The sequence below is a fragment of the Colobus angolensis genome, unplaced genomic scaffold, assembly GCF_000951035.1.
Source record: "Colobus angolensis palliatus isolate OR3802 unplaced genomic scaffold, Cang.pa_1.0 Scaffold32, whole genome shotgun sequence".
NCBI lineage: Eukaryota > Metazoa > Chordata > Mammalia > Primates > Cercopithecidae > Colobus > Colobus angolensis.
In genome coordinates, this window is record NW_012116488.1 from 6,998,885 (window position 1) to 7,024,401 (window position 25,517).

A 25,517-nucleotide genomic window follows, 5' to 3' on the forward strand; every position below is an offset into this window, starting at 1 on the left:
CACAACAAAAAAAGAGAATTTTAGACCAATATCCCTGATGAACATCGATGCAAAAATCCTCAATAGGAGATACACCTAATGTAAATGATGAGTTAATGGGTGCAGCACACCAACATGGCACATGTATACATATGTAACAAACCTGCACATTGTGCACGTGTACCCTAGAACTTAAAGTATAATAATAATTAAAAAAATTAAACCAATCTGTTATTCCAAGGAGAAAACCCACTTGGTCGTGACGTCCTTTATATTTGTTATTATATTTGATTTGCTAAAAAGTTTTAAAGTAATTTTGCATTTATGATTGTGAAGCATTTATGATCATGTTGTTCTATAGTTTTCTGTCTTGTAATAATCTAGTTTTGTTGTCAAGATTGTGCCAGTTTATTGAATCTGTGGAGAAACACTCCCATCTCTTCTATTTTCTGGAAACATTTGGTATTATTTATTTCTGAAATATTTGGGTAGGATTTACCAGTAAAGCCATCTGAGCCTGGTGTTTTCTACTGGGAAAGTTTTAAACAAAAATTTGAATTTATTCAATAGTCAAAGTACTATTTGGGTTATTTACTTCTTTTTAAGTAAGCTTTGGTAATTTGTCAAATTTCATCTAAGTTGTTGATTTTGTTGGCATAAAACATATAGTAATGTTCACTATTTATCCTTTTAATATCTGTAGAATTTGTAGTGGTATCACCTCTCTTATTCCTGACATTAGTAATTTTTTCTTCTCTTTTTTGTTCCTGGTCAGCCTGGCTAAAATTTCATCAGCTAATCTTGTCAAAAAACCAGTTTTTAGTTTTATTAGTTTTTTCTACTGATTTCTATTTCTTCAGTTTCTGCTATGATTGTTTTTATTTTCTGCTTAAATTTGGATTCATTTATTCTTCTTTAGCTAGTTTCTAAAGCTGAAAGTTGAGCTAATCAACTTAGACATTTCCTATTCTGTAATGCTACAAATTTCTCCCTAAGTGCTGCTTTAGCAGCATTCTATAAATTTTGATGTATTTTCATTTTTATTCAGTTTAAAATATTTTCTCATTTTCATTTTGATTGTTCCTTTGACCCATGGAGTATTAGGAGAGTGTTTAGTTTCCAAATACAATTAGTCTGTGTATCTGTGGGTTTACACCCATGGATTCAACCAATTGTAGATTGGTTGAATTACAGATTGGTTTGAAAATATTTTTAAAAATCGCATCTGTACTGACCATGTATTGACTTAGTTTTTATTGTCATTATTTCCTAAAAACTACAGCATAACACTAATTTACATAGAATATGCACTGTATTTATTAGGCATGACTTGTAATCTAGAGATGATTTAAAGTGTATGGGAGAATGTGTATAAGTTATATGGAAATAACTTATGCCGTTATATATCAGAGAGTTAAACCGTTTTATATCAGAGAGTTAAACATCTGCAGGTTTTGGTGTCTGTGGGAGGTCCTGGAATCAATCCCCCACAGATACCAAGAAATGACTGTACTTGACGATTTTCCAGATAGCTTTGTCTTACTGATGTTCAACTTAATTCTATTGTGGTCAGTGAAAATGTTGTGTATGACACGGATTAGTGAGACTTGTTTTATGGTCCTGAATGTGTTCTATTTTGGTGATTGTTTCAAGTGCACTTGAAAAAGAATGTATATTCTGCTGTTGTTGGGTGAAGTGCTCTATATGGATCGATTAGGTTGGTTGATAGTGTTCTTCAAGTATTATTAATGATTCCACATCTACTTGTTCTGTCAATTACTGAAAAGGGGATATTAAAATCTACAACTAGAATTGTGAATTTGTCTGTTTCTTTATGCGGTTCTGACAATTTTTCCCTCTATATTTTGAGGTTTTGTTACTGGATGAGTATACATATAGGATCATTATGTTCTCTTGATGAATTAATGCTTTTCCATTAAAAATGACCTTTGCTATCTCTTTGTTATTCTTTGCTCTGAAATCTACTTTGTCTGATTTTTAATATAACCACTCCCACTTTGTTTTAATTTGTGTTAGTGTGGTATATTTTTTTCTCATCCTTTTACTTTTAACCTATTAGTGTGTTTATATTTAAAGTGAGTTTCTTATAGGTCGTACAGAGTTGGGTCTATTTGTTTTGTTTTGTTTTTATCCAACCTGACAATCTCTGTCTTTTCATTGCGATATTTGAATGATTAATTTTTGATACCATTATAGATATGGTTAGGTTTAAATCTACCATCTTGCTGTTAATCTTTTATTATTCTCGTCTGTTCTTTGTTCTTTTTTTCTTCTTGTCTGCCTTTTGGATTGAGTATTTTTTTAATGATCCATGTATGTCATCTCATTTGGTTTATTAGCCTATTAGTATAACTTTTTGTTCAGTTATTTTAGTAGTTGCTTTAGGGTTAATACACATCTTTAGTTTATCGTGGTCAACCATCAAGTGTTATTATATCACTTCACATACAGTATAAGTCACTTATAACAGTATATTTCTATTTTTCCTTTCCTGGCCTTTGCACTACTGTTGCCATACATTTTACTTCTACATACATTATAAACCCCATAATATATTGTTGTTATTTTTCTTTAAACTGTCAATTATCTTTTAAAGAGTTTCAGATAATAAGAAAAGTGTCTATGTATTTACCCAAATAGTTATCATGTCTGGTGCTCTCCATTCCTTTGTGTAGATCCAGGTTTTCATCTGCTATCATTTTCCTTCTGCATGAAGGATTTTCTTTAACATTTCTTGTAGCACAGGTCTGCTGGTGATGAATTCTTTTAGCTTTTATACATCTGAAAAAAGGCTTTATTTTGCCTCTACTCACTGAAGGACAGTCTCAAAGTCTCAACAAATCTACCAACAATTCCCTTTTTTCTTTTTTACTGCCCCTCAAGACTCTAAGAGGATTGTGCAAAAAATGGTAGGATTTAGAATTATTTCTTTTGTGCAGAATATTTTACAAGGGCATAGAGGAATCTGCATGTGTCTGAGCATCCACTGAGGCAGGAGCCAGTGTGGCTGATTCTCTATTCTGACAGCAGGAGTCATAATTAGTAAACAAAAGGACAGTGTGTGGGAGAGGGTAATTTGTCACTAATAAGATTGACATGGCCAGGGGAGGAGAAGAGTATTTTTTTTTTCCGAACTATCTCCTCACTGAGATAAATTTTTTTGTGGTAACAAATTTTTCGCCACCAGAAAATGAATATCTTTTGTGCCTCAGTGACAAAGTTGTAGGTTTCCATGTAGCATCAAAGTCATGTCTACCTTTCATGCCATATAGAAGGAACTAGATTTGCAGAAATTGTGAGCGATTTCTGTCCTCTTGGCTTATGGCACCTGTGGCTGGTTTCACAGATCACCTTTTCCTTGTCCTCCAAGGCAACACCTCCCTGATTCAGTTGACATTCTGAGTCATTCTGTCTTGTTAATTTGGTTGGCTGTGTGAAAGCAGACAAACAACCCTCATGTTTTCGGATCAATATTTTCCCCCTATGGTGCATATTGCTTATTTGAACAATCCTGGTACTGACAGTTAAGCCCAGCTGATTTCTTAAAGTGATAGAACTTAGAGGGAAGGGCCACAAAAACCAAAAACAATCAAAGCCTGGGTCATGGAAAAATCTTCAGAGTCTGGTTGTCTCAAGGTCAAGGCCTGGCTGGCTCATCTGATCCAGTCCCCTTTCTAGGTCTCAGTCTCCCAGCTGTGCAAATGGATTAGTGATTTGCTTTCCAACTCTAATATCAAATGGATGCACCATTTCACATTCCATGCATTCTCCCCCCTGCATAATCTCACATTGGATGTTTTGCATGTGTCGAGCATGTTGCAAATTCTATTCTATTCCTATGCTTTCTTGTAATAAAAACAGGTATTTTGCTTAATGTTCATAATTATTTTCCTATTACAGAAATAGTCATGTGAATGAGAAAATTTAGAAAATACAGATTTGCAAAAAGAAGAAAATATCCGTACAAAAATCATACAGTCCAGAAATGACCACTATTTTAAGTTTTTGGTTATATTGATGGTTTGGATCTGTGTCCCTGTCCAAATCTCCTGTTGAATTGTAATCTCCAATGTTGGAGGTGGGGCCTGGTGGAGGTGATTGGATCGTGGGGGCAGAGTCCTCATGACGGGTTATAACCAATCCCTCTGTGCTGTTCTTGTGATAGTGAGTGGGTGAGTTATTGCAAGATCTGGTTGTTTAAAAGTGTGTAGCGCCTCCCTCCTCTCTGTCTGTTCTTTCTGCTTCGGCCATATGAAGATGCCTCTGCTCTGGCTTTGCCTTGTGCCATGAGTAAAAGCTTCCTGAGGCCTCCCCAGAAGCAGATGCTGGTACTGTGCTTCCTGTACAGCCTGTGGAGCTGTGAGCCAATTAAACTTATTTTCTTATAAATTACCCAGTCTCAGAAATTTTTTTTTTATAGCAATACAAGAAAGGATTAATACAATATCCTTCCAGTCTTTCTTCTCTGTATATACTTATGCATATATTTCTATTTTTCCTTTATAAAATGGTATTATACAGGATAACTGGCTTTGTAATTTTTTTCATTTAACATTTTCTATAATCAGCTTTCTATGTAATTAAATATTCTTTCACCATGCATTTTCAATGCCTACCACATATTTGCTTTTAGATGTGTCATGATTTATTTAACCATCTCCTGTTTTTGGACATTTGAATGGTTTGCAAATTTTCACTGCCTTGAACAATTCTATGCTGAGCCCCTTAAAGTGAAGGTTTTGTATACAGCTATGATAATTTCCTTAGGATCAATTTCTAGCAGCAGAATTTCTGGGAAAAAGAACATTTACTTTTTTTTTTAGGTATTGAAACATTTCAAATTAAATTCCAGAAAAGGTTTTATGAATATAAACTTCAATTTATAAAGTAAGAGTACATATTTTTCTAGACACCTCCTAAATTCTAGATGTTATTTATAAGCTTCCAGCCCTTCATATGTAATTCTGATATCCAAAAGGCTCTGAAAACCAAAATTTTTTTCATCATTCATTTAGTGTCAAAACCTGACCTCAATTGACATGAAGACATTAACAGCCTGCATCTGTCTCATTTAGTGTAGATATTCATATTTTGCTTTAGAAATATCTTGCTGTTGGATTTTGGGGTGCTGCTCCAGACATTTTAGGGTGAAAGGGCTGCTTATGTCCAGCATATGCACTACAGTTTCTTTCTAAAGTCTGAAAATTTCTAAGTTTGGGCTCACATTTGGCCTCAGGAATATCAGATAAATAGCTGTGAGCCTACATTAAAAAAATAATTGACACCAACTAATAGGCAAATGTGATGTCTCAGTTATTTTAATTTACATTTCTTTGTTTACTGGTAAGATTAAACATATATATTACCTACCTTTAGCATCAATACAATTATTCACAGTTTTTGTTTATTTTGGTAGATATTTTGGTTGTCTAGAGAATTTCTTTCTCTTTTTTTGAGAGACATAGTCTGTAACTTTATTTGGCTGATGATTGCAAGGATGTACATATTTGTCGGAACTCACTGATCTGTACATTTTACTATCTGTAAAATATTTTTCAAAGGATTAAAAAAAAAAAAAAGCAACACAAAGGAGTGGTCTCATCCTGGCAGCCCCTCCCTGCATGTGTTGGTGGGGAATGTAACAGTATAATGAAGGAGAGAAAATAGACTTTAGGATACACTGAGCTGAGTGTATATTTTTTCTTTACCATTCAATAGTGGTGACCTTGGACAAATTCTTTAATCTCTGCAAGCCTTAGTTTTCTCATCTCAAAAACGATGCTAGTGCTAACATTTACTTTATAAAGTTGCAATTGCAATGAAAAATGTATGCGTATAAATAGAGGAAGAAGTTAGCACAGTTTCAGGTACACAGTCCCCCAGGACCAAACATGCGCTGAAGGTGGGTGGTTATCTGCCATGAAAAACGGTGCACCGTGAAAGAAAGGGAGATCTGTCTTTAATTACGAGAACCTTGAGTACGTTCAGGTCTGGAAGATGTGTTTTATTAATCCTTACTTCAGAAACATGAGCCAACATCTGGACACCAATATCAAAAATATACTTTGGAAGATTTTTAAGAAAATTGGGCATGTCTCTGATGGAGCTCTCCCATCTTACAGAGGCATTTTTATATATTTCTGATTACTAGACAATTTGTTTTGAAATGAAATAAGGGATGATTAAAAAAATAGATGATTTAGAGCAGGAAGGATTCTTATTTCCTGGTTCAAGTTAGAGAATTTCTCTCAGAGTAGATGTTTTCTCCTCAAAGGCATGTGAGAAATATGTTTTCAGAGTTCCAGAGTCCTTTCTTTCAATCCTTTTTTCTTCTTCTTCATCTTTGATCCATTTCTTGGCAGGGAAAAATTCTTGGGTCACTAACTCTCCCTCCTAATCTATGGAGAAGGCGCTGGTGTGTTCTGTCATTTGGGAACATGGAGGAAAATTTTGAAGCCAAATCATTTTTCCCCTACCTAGGATGCCAGTCCATTTTTTACTTCATCCTTTAGCATTAGTCTCTTTGATTTTATCTAAAAAAGAACATGAAAAATCAACACAAGGAGAGATTTTCTTGATCTCAGGGCAACTATTTTTCACTTAGTCCTTAAATTAGAGCTTGCTTTCTGTCTAATCTGGACTCTCTAGAATTTCAGTTGCACAAATACTGTGCCACTAGGATAGTTTTCTTGACACATATCACTTTGTTCCTCATGCTGTCTATTGATCCTTTCTTTTGGGTTACAGGAGGATTTTCCAGCCAGTGCTCTACTTGGTTGATTTGGTTTTCTGCTCCATCAGTTCTGCTCTTCTCTCTCTCTGTCCCTCCTGCTTGTGTCCATCATGTGAATATTCCCTTAATCTCAGTCTTTCCTACTGCAGGATGGGTGGGTGGGAGTCAGACTGGACATCCTGAATGGCCTTCTTAGCACCATAATTCTAAGAGTTATCATTGAAATTGCTATAAAAAGAAGAAGAATAAACACTTGCCTCAATTTCTCCCCTCTCTTCAGTTGAAGACATTAAAGGGTCATGATATTTAGTGTTTGGGGCCAGAAAAATATCCTGTAAGAATACATAAAAGGGCCGGGCACAGTGGCTCACATCTGTAATCCCAGCACTTTGGGAGGCTGAGGCAGGTGGATCACGAGGCCAGGAGATCAAGACTATCCTGGCTAACACAGTAAAACCCCGTCTCTAAAAAAAAAAAAAAAAAAAAAAAAAAATTAGCTGAAGGCGTTGACGCTGCTTCCAAGATGGAATCCTGTGGCTGCATCCTCTGAAGGGGAGGAAGACTGTATCCTCACATGGCAGAAGGAGTGAAAAGGCAAGATAGAGCTCTTTTCAACCTTAAGACCTTTTATAAGGGTGCCTCTCAAAGGCCACACCTCTTGATACTGTTGTATTGGGGATTAAGTTGCAACAAGAATTTTGGAAGGGACACTTCTATACAAACCAAAGGAGTTTCAAAGAGTTTACATGGCTTTAAGATGCACTGGGCTAGAGCTTCTACCTTGGAGAGAGGGCTGTAGTCTTTGAAAAGCCTTCAGCATCAATCTGGGGACACAGCATGGTGTCTTACAAAGATCATGGGCAGCAGACATTTGATGAATTAACCAAGCTCTGCCACTTTCTATATAACCACAGACAAGTTATTTTACCATGAAGAGCCTCAGTTTTCTCATTTGTAGAATAGGGAATGCTAATGCCTAGCTCACATAAGATAAAGATCAAATGAGATCACATATGAACAGTGCCTGGCAGATCTGTTCTTTTTCATTAATGAAGCAGGGGCCACATACAGATCTAGAACGGAATTTCTCAACTTCAGCATTCCTGCATTTTGGATGGGAGAAATCTTTGCTGTGGGGGGCTGTCCTGTGCATTGCAGCATCACGCTGTCTACTCATTAGATGCCAGGAGTACCTAGATTGGGTCAAATGTGCCCTGGGGCACAAAATCCTCCCTGGCTGAGAAACACTGCTCTGAAGCAAGCAAGGTGCTTTTCTAGAACTTCACTCTGAGCTGTCAGTATGGGAATAATTTTTGTGCAGGTGGAGAAGATTTGGTGGGATGATATCTACCTTATCTAAAATCCTCATCTTCCTGTTGATGGCTGTAGCACATTTAAATTGATAGGCCATTTCTCGATTACTGGGTGTGCAGGTGGACTTGCATGTCTGCTGCCATAGGGCCTGCAGCAGTGGCCATCACTGTACAGGTCTCCTTTGCACACCTGACTTGAACTTCCAAAGGGCTCTGCTATTAGTATCAATATGGCCTCCCCCTGGGATCGGCCTATGAAGTAGGGATAATGAGGGTGGTATGAAGCAGCCCAGTGATGCTGAAGCCAGTCTCACTGGTGCCCAAACATGATTGTGTGGGTGAAGGTTGCCCAGCCTTTGCTTTTCTCTACCTATCCCATACCCTGGAGCCTGCCAACGTCCTCTGGAATTATGGCCCTAGAACATTTTCCAGGCTGATCCTGAGCACCTCACATGTCTGGAGAGACCAGTACTCGATCAGCTTTTACTCACAGCAGCAAGGGCCAGGTTTCATTCCTTCCACTGGGTGGGTGAGAAAATAGAGACTCAGAGATAAGTAACTTTCTAAGGTTACACCAGACACTTTTCTTTTGCAGTAATGAGCTCTCCATTCCTGGAAGTACCCAACACTGGGGACCTTGGCATGGTGCAGGGGAGCATGCTGGGCCATGTCACCAAGTTCTCCCTCTTGGGACAATGCTTCTCTTCCTTCCTTGGAGGCTGCCCAACTGGCTTCAGCTCTTTCCGTTTTCTTCCTTCTGCCTTGGAACCTGGTCTCCATCCTCCCTCTGAAGTGAACTTGCTCTATAAGTTCTAACAAGAAACATTATGATCTAACTTCTTGTGGCTTCAGGAGATACAAATCTGTGGCAACACTTCAAATTAAGTGTCGTGAGTGAGTAATTACTTTCTGAATCTGAGGCGTTCCATTGAATGGGAATCATTACTGTGTGTTAATTAAAATCCCACTGATTATTAAAATTATATTTTGGTGTTTTAATAACTCTATAAGGGACATGTAGATAAAGCCCAGAGATACACATCGGTGTGGATTCTTGTTCAGCCCCAATAAATATTGATATTACTTTAGACATGTACTTATTGGTTCATGAAATGTAAGTGGAATTCACACTGGAGATGGGTCTGGGTGTTGCAATGAGGTCTGTGCCTCGTTGGAAGTCAAGTGCAGGGATCTTTTGATCTTTATAAAGTCTGAGTTTGGAGCAAGCTTCTTCAGAGTGCAGAGTGATTGGGAATATCAAGGAGGAGGTGTGGGGTGGTTATGATACACTCCTGTCTAATTTCTTCTGGGAACTTCCGAGGACCAGAGTAGAATTGGAACTTGCAATCTTCATGGAATCTTGTTAATATTAGATCATAGGGCTGTAGATACTCAGGATTGGCATTCAGGAATTTTAAGTCATTTATTCACCAAGCCTGGCTGCTGATCAGAATCCCCTTGGGAAGCTTTGCAAACATTCACATTTCCTGCTGCTTCTTTGAGGTCCTGACTGGGCAGGTAGGTGGGTTTGGTCCAGCCCCATAGGTGATCTGTCCACTCCAGTGTTTCTGTTTGTCTGGGGATGCATCGGGAATATTTTCACCTCCTCATTCCTACTCTCCCATGTCCCTCTTGGGGCTCTGTCTCCCAAACTTCCTTCCACTGAAAGAGTCTGCAGAGGTGTTTTCTGCAGGTTGGCATTCACTGGATTGGGAGCATTGACACGTGCCTGCCCTCCGTGGTAGTATGGGCTCCAATGTCCCCAGCAGTGCCCAGCCAGCCTTGCCTCCCTGCTTTTAGAAGCTGAGCTCACCCCAGGACTTCTCAGATGTCTAGAACATTATTCCCCAGGGGAGAGATAGGTGCCCCAGGAGCTAGATGGAGACATTATATTACCTACCTGAATGAAGCAAGATATTTGGAAGGGTCCACTTGATGTGGCCATTTCATGAGGCTGTTTTGCTATAGGAAGGGTATTGGTCAGGCTCTGGCAGGAGACAGGACACCCTCAAATTGAGTCACTTGAGGAGAATTGAGCAGATGTGCCGTCTGCAAAGGGGCGAGGAGGGAGAAGGGTCATCCTAGGAGACAGTGCAGTGTGCTGGACTCGGGGCCTGCAGTCGAGAGGGGAGGAAGAGCTGCCTGGGTTGGGGATGCAGAGAGAGCTGGGGATGGGGGCATGTAGCCCACCTGCCTGTGGGGAGCCTGGGAGAGAGTGCTGGGGGGGAATACCCCACCCACCTCACTCTCCTTCCCACACAGCTGAGCAGCAGCAGCGGGTCTCCTGTGGCTCTGCAAGGTGCACAGCACAGCAGGTGCTCACAAGAGGCCAAGGGGCAGCACCTCTGTAGAGGACATGGACTTCGACATGGCCTGGCTGGGGTGGAAGTGGAATTTGGGCTGGTGGAGCAGCAGACTGGGGTCCAGGAGTTGGGGGATGACACTTGAGCTGGGTGGAGGAAGTTTTCAGGTTTGGAGTCAGGGTGGATAAGGCCAGGAGCTGGGGTCTGGATTGGACAGGGGCCCAGGCTGGACCAGATAGAAGGGTAGGGAGGGCTGGTTCCTATCCCTCACGGTGAAGGGTCTTTGATTCCACAGGACACAAGCATCCACCGATGGGGTGAAGAGAGGAGAACCTGGTTCTGGGAAGAGGACTGCGGTGAGATGGATTGGACTGGGGAGATGCTGGAGATGGGGACCTGTTGGGGTTACTGTGTTGTCCAGGTGAGAAGTTAAGAGTGTCCAGATCCCAGTGGAGAGAAGAATGGAGGGAGAAGTCCTGAGGCTCTTGCAGAGGAAGGACGGGACTGGATAACAGGGATCACGGGGGAGGAGACAGAAAGACTCCCTGGCCCTGAGCCAGGTAATACCTGCAGAGGGAGCCATGGGTTTAAGGGACTGTCATTTCCCTGGTTCCTGGGGTGTCTTGGTGCTCGGGGTCTTCTCTGTGCAGCCTCTAACCTGGCTTCCCATTGGAATCACCTGGAGAGGCTGTTAGAAACACAGCTTCCTGGGCCCCGTGCTCAGATGGTCTGCACTGGCCCTGAATCTGCATTTTTCAGGTGGCTCCAGGAAAATCAGATGCAGCTGGGCTGGTTGACATCACTGTTACCTCCCTCATCCTTTCCTATACCCAAAGAAAGTCCTGGTGGATTTTCCTCTCACTGGCATGGAAACTGAGGCACAGGGAGGTGAGTGGCTTGCCCAGGCTCATACAGTTTGAGCCCAGGCTGGCGTCTATGCAGAGTCGCAGTCTTGCGGTCTCACAAAGCCAAGACCTGGAGGAGACTGAAGGGGAGGGGTGGGAGCCCCACTTTGGTTTCTTTACTCTCACCTCTAGGGCTACCGACAGCTCACTGGGAGGCCGTCTCCTGCAGCGCAGGGTGGGGCAGAGCAGGCTGCACAGGGAGTGGGCGTGTGGGTGCCAGACCCTTCCTGGTGGCCAGGACCTTGGCAGACAGACCCCAGCTGGGCCTGCTCAGGCTCAGCAAGCCCTCCAGAGCAATCTGAGCAAGGGTGGGGGGTGATCAGCCCCTGGGTCCTGGAGGATTCATTTTGAAAGGATTATAAATGATGAAATGGGCTTGTATCCTTCTCTCTTCAGCTGGAAACACTGCCAAGTAAAATCACGTTTTCATGCCTTGGGGATTTTACTGATTGATTAACCGTGCTTCTCCAGGGCAAGGCATGTGGCCCCGGTTTGCCTAACCTGTCAAATGGGAACTAGTGTGGAAGTTTAGTGTCACATAGTCAGATGGGCCTGGCTTCATATCCCAACTCATGCCCTTGGGCAATTGTCTCTGTCTCCTAGTTTCTACATCTGCAAAACAGAGACAGTGACAACAGCCTCACTGTGTTGTAGTGGGTATCAAATGGAATGCAATGAGAAGCACACATAGCTAAGCACAGTGCTGGGCACGGGGCAGGGGAAAGCTGCTGATTGCTGCTATTAGCCCAAGTACTTGGCACATCCCACATGCTATTCATTTGTTGGCGAAGACAAATATATAGTGTCTGTGTGAATTGCTGTATATGGGCCTATGGACATATATGGAACTTGGCAAGCAGAAGTTTACCATCTAATGGGCTGGAACAGCAGAGAGAAGATCTGCTGTCTGAATACCCTGTTGTGTCTTGAGCACTGGCCTGGGTCTTCTTTGGTACCCAGAAATGTGAACAAGAGAAAGAAGAAATTTCTTAGCACCCTGCATATGCTAGGGTCACCCCAGGTTGTTTATAGTCAGTCTTACTGAACTATTTGGCAACTTTTTCTTTTCTTTTCTCTTCTTTTCTTTTCTCTGCTTCTGCTTCTTCTGCTTCTGCTTCTCTGCTTCTGCTTCTTCTGCTTCTGCTTCTTCTGCTTCTTCTTCTTCTCCTTCTTCTTCTTCTCTTCTCCTCTTCCTCCTCCTTCTTCTTCTCCTTCCTCTTCCTCCTCTTTTTCTTCCTCCTCCTCCTCTTCTTCTTCTTCTTCTTCTTCTTCTTCTTCTTCTTCTTCTTCTTCTTCTTCTTCTTCTTCTTCTTTCTTCTCCTCTTCCTCCTCCTTCTTCTTCTCCTTCCTCTTCCTCCTCTTTTTCTTCCTCCTCCTCCTCTTCTTCTTCTTCTTCTTCTTTTTTCTCTTCTTCTCCTCCTTCTTCTCCTTCTCCTTCTTCTTCACCTTAGCCTTTGCCTTCTCCTTCTTCTCCTTCTCCTCTTTCTCCTTCTCCTTATTCTTCTTTTCTTCTTTTTTCTTGAGATGGAGTCTTGCTCAGTCGCTCAGGCTGGAGTGCAGTGGCACAATCTCGGCTCACTGCAGCCTCTGCCTCCTGGGTTCAAGCAATTCTCTGTCTCAGCCTCCCGAGTAGCTGGGATTACAGGTGCCCACCACCATGCCCAGCTAATTTTTGTATTTTTAGTAGAGACGGGGTTTCACCATATTGGCCAGGCTGGTCTTGAACTCCTGACCTCTTGATTCACCTGCCTCCACTTCCCAAAGTGCTGGGATTACAGGCTTGCACTGCTGCACCCAGCTTGGCAACTATTTTTGAACTTCATGTACCCCCTTTCTCCTTCATGATGCCACCAACTCCTATACATCCTTCAAAATCCTACTCATTTAGTCCTCTCTCTGAGAATCATTTCCGGACCTGAGCATGCTCCCCTGGGCTGGGTTAGTGGATCTCTGCCTCCATAGTTGGGGCCTGCACCATCGGATGCCCATTTCACTGTGTGGTAGGAGGTGACTGTCCAACCTTCACTGGATTGTTCAGTGGCTGGAGGGCACCAGCCATGTCCCTAGTGTCCAGCCCAGGATGTGGCACGGAAAAAAGGCCAGCTTTGTTGAGTACATGAATGGGTATAAAGAAAAAAGAGATCACAGTCCCTGCCTGAAGGAATAGGCATGGACACGGGGCGATTGGGCCATCCTGTCAAACGTGATAAGGGCCGGGTAAGTGATGCACTGGGGGAGCCCAGAGAAAGCAGCAGTTTCTTTGGGGTACCCAGAAGGACTTCCAGGAGCAGGCGGCCTTTGAGATGGATTTGAAAGGTGAAGGGATGACTTATTCCCAAGTTTGTTCTTCTCCATCTTACAGGGGACGAGCCCAGCCACGACAGGGTGGAGCCAGATGATTCCCCTCCAGGCCGCTCCCCTGCATCAAGAGTCAGGTGCACATTTTGCCGAGCGTGAGAGTGGGTCCCATCTCTCCATGGTGCCACTGGCCACAGTTCACCTCCAACACAGTCAGGTGGGACTGGAAGAGCTGAGGCAGGGCCAAAGGATAATGAAATAAGGCAGGAAGAGCCAGGTCTGCCAGGCTGGGGCTGGCTCCACTGCTGGGACATCCTGGGCAGTGGACAAAGAGGTTATGTCAGGGGGTTCACGGACTATTCTGGCACAGTGGCCGCTGTTCCTTTAGTCGTTCAAATACAGGCTCTGGGGGCACCTCCAATGAGATGGGCCTTGTGCTCAGGGCTAGGGGAGCAGGTGAACAAATCATACCCTGTGCCCCTGGGAGGTCGCAGGTGAAAGAGGCAGACAGATATGGAGATGATCAAGTACACGAAAGCCTCCTAGAGTCACCGAAAGCCCACTTTACAGAGACTGTCTGCCCTGTGAAATGACCATTCACACACATGCACGGATTAAACACGTATACATGCCCAGCAGCATGGATCACACAGTTAAAGTCCTGCTCCAAGGAGCTTCCATTTCAGTAAGTGAAGGAGCTAGCCATTAATCGAAGCATCACTACTAAGTGCTGGAGATGCTGTTAGGAGTGAGGTCTTCCCTGGTCAGGAAGGCCATGGGTGGAGATGTGAAGGTAAGAAGGCCAGGTAGGGCAGGGACATCACTAGAGGGGAGAGCACAGGTGCAAAGGGCCTGAGGGAGGGGCCCTGGAGGTGGCCATTGTGGCTGGAGTGGTGAGAATGGTAGTTGAGAGGCAGGAGGTGTGCTGGAGGGGTGGGCTGGAAGGGCATTATCCGACCCACCAGGGATCCCACACCACCTGGTGCTCACTGGAAACCCCCTGGCATCCTCTCCCACCCTGGCCCTTGGCTGATGTGACATGGTGAGATCAGGCCTGTTAAATGAGTGGCTGGGCCTGTGACCCAGCAACATCCTGGGTGGACTCAGGGATGGAGTGAGAAAGAGGGAAAGAATAGAAAGCTAGCAAACACTAAATGCCTTGATGCCAAAATGATGGGCATCCGGGCCTGAGTAAAGATTCCTTCTCTACCCCAAAAGCACTGGTGGAAGGACCCTATCCCGCTTTAGGTGGGGTGTGTGCGCCCTGTGACCAGATCAGCATTTGAAAAGGATGACACTGATGAGAGCAGTAAGAGCAGAAGCTTCTGGAGGCCTGAGTTGTGGTATTTTTTATCCAAAGCTGTTTTCAGATGTGTTTTGCGACAATGCCCATTCATCTATTACTACCTGCTCCGCCCTGGAGGAGAAGCAATGGACGTGTTCTCTGCCTCCCCTCTCAGTCCACCAGTATTTGATGCCAACCATTAAAGGACTGTGCCTGGTGCTCTGGGGCCAGCCCTGTGTCCTCAGGAAGCTCACAGCCCAGCCGGCATGGCCTGGGGGCCCACCTGGCAGTGACAATGGTGTTCCTTCCACATCCCGGGAGCCCTAAACCAATCACGGGGGCTAGGGAAGGATTTCCGCCTGGGCTGATGCTTGGGTCTTATCTGGGTGCAGAAGGCAAGGAAGAGTGTACCAAACAGAGGGAACAGCGAACTTGGAAACAGGGAGACTTTGGAGAACGTGGTATCTGAGGAAGGTGGTTAGGTGCTGTTAGAAAGAGAAATGCGAGTAGGCGGTGGGGGTGGAGCAATGCCCTGGCCAAGGTGGGCTGTTTGAAAAGGCCCGGGACCTGGCAGGCGGGGTGGCGGGCAATGGGGCAGGACGCAGCCTGGGCCTGCTCCAGGCAGTGGGGCGCTTCCCGCAGGTGGCCCTTTGATCTCACAACAAATGGCCTATTCAGCATCTCCAAGACTGGGCCAGCTCCTGGCAGCCAAGGTGGGAAGGTGGGAAAACACAAGGGGATTGTCTGCCCAGTTCCAAAGCTGGGAATTTGCTCAGCAATACTGCACACTCAGGGAGTAGCCAGGTTCTAGCAGTCGTCAGGATGGCTATTCGCCAAGGACTCCCCTGACAGGCTGCAGGCAGACCCTGGGGGGCTGGGATGCCCAGGCTCCTTTGCCTGCCTTTGCAGGTCCTGGAGCAGGAGTGGGGTGTGGGATGGAGGTAGGGATTGCTTGATTGGGACGCTGGGTGCAGTTGTTCATATGAGCACAGATCTGAGAAAGACAGATCCTTCAGCATGGCAGGGCGAACCGGCAGCCTTGCCACAGAGCCCCCAGAAAAACTGATGGATGCGAACCTCCTTCTCCTGCTGGAAACTTTTTTCTGTGGGTGAAGGCCCATTTGTGGAGAGAGGCAAGGTTGGATATTGTGATCCTTCATACTGAAGAAACTGGGTTCTCCTCCCCACCCTCCACCTGCCATTCCAAATGAAGCCAACACTAAAACTACAAGAGACTCTTTTATTTTATTGAAGTGACACCAAACATGATGGATGCTGAAAACAAAACAGCTTCTTTGTAGACTTTTGGGGTCTTTCTCTTTATTAATTTATTATGGGTGTGTTCTCTGGTGTCCCAAGCCCACATTTGGAAGGTCCACTGGATAAGTGGTGATGCTGGAGGAAGGTCTCTTTGTAGACTGCCAAATTCAAGAGAGAAAGCTTGTTTGGGGGCTGAGAGGTGTTCTGGGGCAGTGTGGGTAGGTCAAGTGTGGACGTACAGTCCTGGTCTTTGACCTTCCTGGCTTCACCAAGCTGTATGTCCTCAGGAAAGTTGCACAGCCACTCTGAACCTTGGTCTTTTCCTCTGGTAATAACTGGCATTAATGCCCATTTGCAGTGTTGCTGTGAACCCGATCAAGTGTGTTGATACCCACAGGATGGTCTGTGTGCTCACAGCAGCTACTCAGTGAACATTAGTTTCCCATCTCTTAAGAAAGTAAAATTGGCTTCGAAATCAACTTTAAAATATTTTTGTTGTTTGTTTCAGAATGGCTCAAAAGTCACAAAATTATTTAGAAATTGTTTTCACTGAGTTCAGAAATCCAGGAGACTATTTAATCAACAGTCTGTTTTCTTCCCGATAGCCTCATGATGGACTCATCTTTGAAAACCCAAATAAAGCAATTTAAGTTTTCAAATTCATTTTGCTCGTTTACCCACTCATTCATTTATTCTGCAAACAAGTAATCAACACTTCCTATGTGTGAGGTCTGGGGCTGCTCCCAATTATACAGAAAAAGTGGAGAGGAGGCTTGGAGCTGTGGGAAAGAGGAAACTCGGGTCCAAGAGGTCCCTGCAATTTACTAACTGTGACCTCGGGCAAGTCATTTCAGCTCCGTAGCCCTCGGTTTTTTCATTTATATAATCAGAATAAGAATATTTCCATTGCAGGGTTGTCTGCGAGAACTAGAAATAATATGTGTAAAATGTGGGAGCCATGGGAGCAGCTGGTCATGCCAAGACGTGGTCCCTGCCCTTGTGGCTAAGGCCCCTGTGGTGGTGACAGACGGATGGACAGAGGCACCCAGAGTGATTTAAGAGTACATCTCTCCATCTGCATCTGTATATAACAGACCTGAGATACAGGCTTGGGCAAAGGTCTGTTTGCAGACTGCCAAATTCAAGAGAGGAAGCTTGTCTGGGGACTGAAGGGTGTTCAGGGGCAGTGTGGGCAGGTCAAGTGTGGACGCACACAGCCCTGGCCTTTGACCATTCTGGCTTCACCAAGCTGTATGCACTCAGGTAAGTTACACAGCCACTCTGAACCTCAGTCCCTTCCTTGTCTCCAGGTAAAATGACCCAAGGACCTTTCTTTAGGTGGGCCTTTTTATCCTGTCCGTGTGTAAAAGCCCACTCCAAATGAACCAAATCTCCCACATGCTTTTCAAGGTGTGACTCAAGAGTTGAAGCAGAGCGGGGACCTGCCTGTGGACCCTGGCTCTTAAATAAGCCCCTGGAGCTCAGCGGCAGGTTCCCGGGAGTCTGGCTGGCTGAGTGCTTGGCTGGGATGAGTGGGAGCAGCTGCAGGAAAAGGCAGAACTAGTTTCTCCGGAGTGTTTATCCTGCTTATCTGACCTCAGAACCCAACCATCCTAATGATTTTTAATGACTCTAACGTGCCTCACGTCTTGACTGGACCCACTGGCCATGCTGCGCTGTCGAATGGCCTCTTTCCCATGCATATTGCCCGGCGGAAGTGGGTCTAGATGCCAGGTGGGATTACTTGGGTCGCACACATGGTGGGACTTAGTTCAAAAGGATTTGACCCCAGGTTCTGCCGGAGCTCAGAGCTCGGGGAGATGGCTCCAGCCAAGCCCCTTTTTCAAGCCAGGTGGAAACATGTTCAGGGAAATGGGATCAACTTCAAAGTCAAATCTCAGCTGTGCGGCTGACTAGCTGAGCTCTCAGCATACGAACTTGGTTCCTCTGGTCTCTATTTCCTCATCTGAGAAACGGGTGCTGTAATGAGATCTTCCTCACCTCGCCAGGATCCCTGCGCCTCCACCCTCTGTGGGCCTGAGCTTTGCCTGTAGCAAATGTAGGATTTCTCAGGCGCCTCCCAATTTTGTAACCCTATGACTGTCTCGCTGGCCAGCTTCTTCCTGTCCACGCCCATTCCCACCCACCTGAAAAATACCTGCCCTTGGACGATATGGCCTTGGCCAAGCCATTTCCCAAGAAGGGCTGCCGTGGCCTGGGGTTGCCGCCCACCTGAGACCTCGTGGGGCCAGAGCTGAGCTCTCAGGGTGAGCCTTGTGAATAGCGTAAACACTCAGTAGTCCCCATCCCGTCCCTGCTGGCTACCCTTAGGCAAACTGGACAGGGAAGCGCCAAAGCCTCTGCCTCCCCTTCACACACATGACGTAACCGTCACTGGTGAATGTGGAGATTTCTAGAAAGTGAGGGCTTCTCCATTAGTGAGTCAAAAGGCTCAGATCAGCTCTCTGCCTTTCGTGCAGGCTCCAACTGTTGCTTCACCCGAACCCACCCTCTTTCGTAAGCAAGAGTATCCTTGCCAGCTGAGTCACCGAGTCCGGGGACTCCAGCCAGAAAATGGTAGCGGCTTCATGGCCCAGACCCTGGCTTGAGGTGGGGCCTTGTCTACTCTCTTCTTGGCCAACTGTGTGGGTGGGAGCCCCCTTATCCCGAGGGATCATTTGTTCTCTCTCCCCCCCATATTCTGCAGATGAACACCCTTGGGGTGGAGGAGAATTTCAGCTACTTGCCTGATGCTTTACGGTCCTGGGCAACAGAGCAACTTTGTCTTGGGGTCTGACCACAAAGCCCTAGCCATTATTATTATTAATATTTCCTAGAAATATTTATTTCTTGTTTAATCAGATGTCTTAGAAATCTCATGAGTGTGTCAGGTGAGCAAGTAGGAAAAGACATGAAAGTGTCCTTAATGACAGCACAGTGCCTCTCAGCTGGGGCAGTGTTGCCCCCAGGGGATGTTTGGTAATGTCTGGAGACGTTTCTGGTTGTCATAATTGAGGGGCAGGAGGTGTTACTGGCATCAAGTGAAGAGAGGCACGGGATGCTGCTACACATGCTACAAGGCACAGGGCAGCCCTCCACAAAGAGTGACCCAGTTCAAATCATCGATATCCCCCAGCCTGAGAATTCATGATACAGGGAAGCTGAGGAGCTCCCTTGCTTTGAAACTAGACCATGAGGCCTCCAGAGAGTCTCAAAAATAGTATTTATATACATAAAAACAAAAACCCCATTTTAATTGTAAGATAGATTTTAATTTTGAGGTTGAAGGGCTGGTGAGTGCTCAAATCAGAGTGTAGGCTGGTGGCATCTCCAGGAGGCCCCATCACTGCCAGCCCTGGGCTGTCCTGACTCCTGCCCCAGGGACACTGAAGATACCCACTCCCTGCTCCGGGTACAGGTGGTACCCTACTCTGCTTCTGCAGCCCTGATCTCTACCTGGGGCGATTCTCCCACATTTCACTGCTGGTGGGACGTGACACCTGGGTTTCCCACCCCTAGCTCAAAATGCGATGTGTCCCGACCTGAGCCCCGCACCTGCCCTCCCAGCATGCTTCTCCTTGTGGGTCCGGTGTGCCTGAGCCCCCCCTCATTCCCTCACTTCATTGGCCTCCTTCCCACCACCCCACAGCTGTCTTATGTTACATTCACCACCACCTTTCTGTCCTTCCCTTCCCTGCCCATGCCTTCTGTCATCCTTTCCTCTCTACCTGGAATCCTGTTCGAGCTGTCTTCTTCTTTGTCTCTTCAGGATTCTTTTGTGTCAAATGTTTTGTCTGAATCGCTGTGACCTTCATCTTTCCGAAGCTGTTTTTCACTTGTACTACTTTCCTGATCCAAACTCCTCCATGGCTCCCTTTGCTAACAAGGGAAGGTCTTTCTACCTCCCTAACTTGGGAGTCACGGCTCCCTGTGACTGGGCTGTCAACCTCCCACTACAGTGCAAACTTCTCCCTCTCCCAGGCCACTCCCTGCTGCAATACGGGGCACACTTGTGGTGGCCAGAGTTGTCTCTGCACCCCCTAGACCGTGAGATTTGTGAGGCCAGCAGCAAGTCTTGTCTGTTCAGTGTGAGGAAGCTGTGCTAGTAGGTCCTCAGCTCACCTTTGCCAAATGCTCCATCGAATGGTAGATGAACCAGCCCCTCTGCTAGACAAGCCATGATTCCTCCCTCTGTTGTCCTTCCTGCTGTTCTCCACCCTAGAACCTTCCCTCTCCTACATCCACACCTTACTATGAATCCCATTTGAAGTCAGCTCTCTGCTCAGATGCCATCCCCTGGCTGGAGGAAGGGATGGTTTCCGTTTCCAATCAACCTCCACAACACTTTTTCTAACCGCCTCGAACAGTGCTCACTACTCTCAGCCTTAAATTATAGCTATTTATGATAAAATAAATAATAAGGGTGGTTCTTGGTTCCTGAGTGCAGCCAGGCTCACTGATTTGCAGGCCAGGCACCTTGTTGAACCCACACAAGGACCTGGTTCATGTAGGCTTCAATGGGTCCCTTTTACAAAGAGGAAAACAAAGGTGCAGAGATGTTTATAGATGTGCCTCGAGGGTGAGAGGCAAGTTGATTTCCGAGCCAGAGGCAGTGCACCTTGATTATGAGAGCTCCGTGCTTGGATCTGAGAGCACCAAACTCTGGGCATAGAACTTGCATTCATTCTCTTATTCATTCATTCACTCATCCATTTATTCCCTCACTCTTATTCATTGATTCATTGATTCATTCATTCATTCATTCACTCATTCGTGAGGTAATGCACCAATCAGTGAAACAAATGAATTCCTTTGTTCACTAAACTAATATTAATTGAGTACTTTTCATGTGTCAGGCACATCCTAGCTGCTCAAGGAAAGGTTTTCTGCTGTCTTTTCTTGAGGAGGAGGGAATGAACACATTGATACCTCTGGTCTATTGAATTAGGAAGCAAGTGGCTTAAAATCATCTTTTGAATTTCAGAGCCCTAACCTGGTAACACCGAAAGGGACACATGTGATTGTTCTTATCCACGGGCTCATGTTACAGATGAGAACAGTGGACCCGCTCAGGGAAGGGCTTCCTTGAGGCCACCCAACAGCCTCGTGATCTAGCTTGGACTTGGCCCCTCTGGCTTTAGATTTACCATTCATTGTTTTCCTTTCACTGTGTCTGGGGGATGGGTATGACTAACCTGGGCTTCCAGGACATGTATGACTTGAGTGAGATGCGGATTTGGGGGTGGACAAGAAAAGAGAGGAGAAGACAGATTTCACAAGTTCTTATCAGGTCCTTGTCATCTTGTGTGCTATGAGGGAGGCATCAGGATTCCATTTCACCGATGGAAACCTGGACCTTAGGAGAAGGGAGCCCCCCAGGAGCACGCAGGGATGAGCCAAAGCTCCCATGAGTGGAGAGGGCATGGTGGAGCCACCTGGAGAGAAGTTCGGCGCTTTTGCTGTAGTGATGGGGAGGCTGGGTTTGAGCTTTGCCCCTCACTTCTGAGTGACCGGGGCAGGGTATTTCACCTGTGTGCATCTCAGTTTGCTCGGGTATAAAATGGGGCACTGATGCTTCTTACCTTATATGCTTGTTGTGAGGATCCAGTGAGTAATAACCCAGCCAGGACTCAAACCTGTGCCACACAAGTGAATGCTCATGGTTAGCTCGTATTTTTAACGTTATCATCAGAGAAACCTTTGGTTCCAGACCCAGGTCTGCCAATCACTCCTCAGGTGACCTTGGGCAAATCCATTAAAGTTTCTGTGCCTCAGTTTCCTTAGGTGTAAAATGAGGCAGACGGTAACCCCCAGCCATACCCCGAGATCCTGGTGTCACGGGCCTGGCCTCCTGCCCTGCTCCAGGAGCTGCTCGGCCAGCACACGTGGCTCTTGCTGTTTCCACTGCTCCATCGAGGTCGTTAGAGTTAAAAGGAAAGGAAGGGGATTTCGATGCTGAAGAAAGGGCTGGGGAATTAGGGGAGCTGGGAGTTAGCCCCGAGGAATTCTGGGTTTTGGCAGTTTTCTCTGAGCTTCTCTGGAAATGTTGGGTAGACATCGAATGTCCCTCTTGCTTCATCTGGCTGGGCATTGCGACATCGGCACAGTGTGAAAAATAGAGCTGTCCTGGGAGAACCTTAGTCATGGGAACCTGGGGAACCTCTCCCAGGAGTGTCCTGCAGCTGGGGCAGGGCTTGGACTGTGGGATCGATGGTTAGTCAGGGGCCTGGCCGGGGAAGACCTTGTTGTGCAAGCAACCACTTGGCGGGCGCATCCCTGGTCTCTGCACAAACTCAGAGGTCTCAGTGTGCCCAGGAGAAACTGGGGGGCTGCTCCTGCCCCCCGTAAGTGGGGGAGGTCACGGCTAGGATTTCTGTGGCCTCCTCAGCAGGCCAAGAGGCATGGATCCAGCTTCTACTCCTAGCTCTTCCATTAACTTGCTGGGTGAACTTAGGCAAGGTTGGGCCTCAGGGCTCCCATCTGTAAAAGGAAATGATCAGACTTGGTCTCTGCCATCCATCTCAATTTTAAATTTCTCCAAGTTGAGTTCTCTGCTCCTTGTCTAGGGTGCACAGTGGGTTCCCAGTAGCTGTGATGTGAAGAAATGAATGAACAAATGATAGATCAAAACACAAACCTCTCCACTTCTTTCCAGTCTACGGAATGCTTTGCTCGGAGATGAGCTCAGAGCAGAGCCGTCAGCAAATGCAAGGTGGCTGCAAAGACCAAGTGCAAAGATTCTCTTAGAGAGGCTCAAGTCAGCGGATTAGAACAAACTAATTAAGGGTGTTTGTGTATTTAACATTTTGCACTCAAAATACTTACAGGGGAAGGGTAATCCTTTGAAATCAAACACATCTTGCCGGTTAAATGTTGGTGTAAGTTTTTTTTTTTGGAGGTAGGGCCCAGACATGGCGGCCAGAGCTTATGTGAAAAGGCAAGTTACCTATACATGAGGTTATGCCTAATTACTTGAAATGCCCTTCTCCGTTGAGTGAAAAACACAGTTTTCATCAGTCCCGTATTAATTATGGCTGCTGAGAGCTGCAGTTGGCAAAGGCGTGTTTTTAGCTCATGACTCAGGGCTGACTCAGGGTTGGGGACTGAGCTTTCTGTGGCCTCGAGCTGGGTCCCCTTTTTTCCTGGAAACGCCTAAACTGCTTGCCAATCCCTTTGACAGGGCCCTTGGACTTTCCCGGGAGGCTCAGCATGTTGTTTTTTTTGTTTGTTTGTTTTTTGTTAAGATGTATTTTCTTTTTTTCTCTCTGATTTTTCATTTTAGGTTTGGGAGGTACATGTGCAGCTCTGTTACATGGGTAAATTGCAGGTTGTGGCGGTTTCGTGTACAGATTATTTTGTCACTCAGGTGGTGATTGGCATAATATCTGAAAGATAGTTTTTCAATCCTCATCATCCTCCCACCCTCTACCCTCAAGTAGGTCCCATGGTCTGTTGTCCCTTTCTTTGTGTCTATGTGTACTCAGTGTTCGGCTTCCACTTTTAAGTGAGAACATACGGTATTTTGTTTTCTGTTCCTGCACTAATTCACCTAGGATAATGGCCTCCAGCTCAATCCATGTTGTAGCAAAGGACATGATTTCTTTCTTTTTTATGGCTGCATAGTATTCCATAGCGTGTATGTACCATATTTTCTTTATCCAGTCCACTGTTGACGGGCAGCTAGGTCCGTTCTCTATCCTTGCTATTGTGCATAGTGCTGTGATGAACATACCAGTGCATGTGTCTTTAGGGTGGAATGATTTCTATTCCTTTGGGTGTATATACCCCATAATGGGATTGCTGGGTGGAGTCGTATTTCTGTTTAAAGTTTTTTGAGAAATCTCCAGACTAGAGCACCTGGATTTAAGCTCCTGGCTTCCAAGCTGGGGGTAGGGGATGGGGATGTGGCTGCCTGAGCTGGGTGCTCCTGTTCCCACCTGTGCATCAACCTGATGACCGTCCTGAGATGCCAGTGTTAGCTTCTCCTTCAGAAAGGTGAGGAAACTGAGGCCTCGGCTTTGAAGTGGTGCAGCAGGGATTTGAGCTCAGCATTTCCTGACCAGAACCGCTTCTTTCTCCTCATTGCTCTTCGGGGGCCTCACTCAGGTTACCTGCAGGGCCCGAGGTGCTAAGTGGCCTCAAGAAGGTGGGTCTCACTTCTTCGAGCTGCACCCCTGTGGCTTGGGACTGCACAAGTTTGTGGTTCCATCTGAAGGGCTTTGAGGACATGCCAAGTTATAAAATATGGAAGATTTTCCAGGTGGGGAGAAAGGACTTTGTCATCCTTCTTGGCCTTGCTTCTGCACTGATGGATGGGTTGACCATTTGGTCGTGTTTGTGAGACTATTTTCCCGTCTTGTTTATCTTCTCACACACCATCACCTCTGCCTTTGAGTGGTCACCCAGGCCTGACTCTACAATGTAGGCTGAGAGGGTCAATGGGCATCCCCAGCAAATGCTGTCCCATGTAAATGTCTGGCGAGCTCCCTGCATGGGTCCTCAGGAAACACCCCTTTCCCTCCCAGCCTCTCTGGCCCTCTGAGGCTGACAGGTGTGTTCTCCTTCCCTGTCTGTTTCCCCCGCACAGTGAGGGGAGGTAGGACTTCGTAGACCCGGGCTTGACAGATGACAGATGGGGAAGTGCAGCTTCAAAAAGTGACCTTTTCCCAGCCAAAATGGGGCTAGGTTTTGGCTCCCTAGTCCAGACCTGCTATGGTCTTTCTGGGAAGCATGAGGTAAGAGTTCCAAAGAGTTGCCTCCCATTTAAGCACCAAATATCCCTGGTCAGCATCCTTCCTCTGACACCCCTGCCTGCATCACATGGGGATGGCCTCAGGAGGGGATGAACCAGCGTGAACTACCCTCTAGGTTGTGAGCCTCACAGTTAACTATTCACATCTATCAGTTCATTTTTTTTTGTCTTAAATACCCCCAGGAACTGGGTTTTATTATTCCACCTTTTCAGAAGGGTAAACTGAGGCACACAGAGAATTAAGGCATCTTGTTCACGATGACTTGTCCTGACTGTTCTTGACAGTCCAGCTTGGCATGGTCCAGCTTGGTGTAGCCTGACCAAGACTGGAACCCAGTCTGGCCAGATCCTACCACAAGCTCCTTCCAGCCGCTGTGGCCAGGCTCACCTGTGAGGGGTGCAGGGGCTCTGTGGGGGCCCCAGTGGTCCAAGTGACAGGAGTGACAGCGCCCCCCAGGGTTTGTCATGGTGCGTTCACCACCAAGGGTGCACAAACCATGCAGACACAAACTCTGCCTCCTGTTGGAGATTGACAAGGCCAGCTGGCATTTGCAGACCAGGAGAACACCTGCTCCACAACAGGAGGTTGAATTCTGCCCAAATCTTCAGTCTCCCAATTTGTCAGACCATAGGAAGCCTTTTCCCCTCCCCACCTCTCCCCTCCCCTC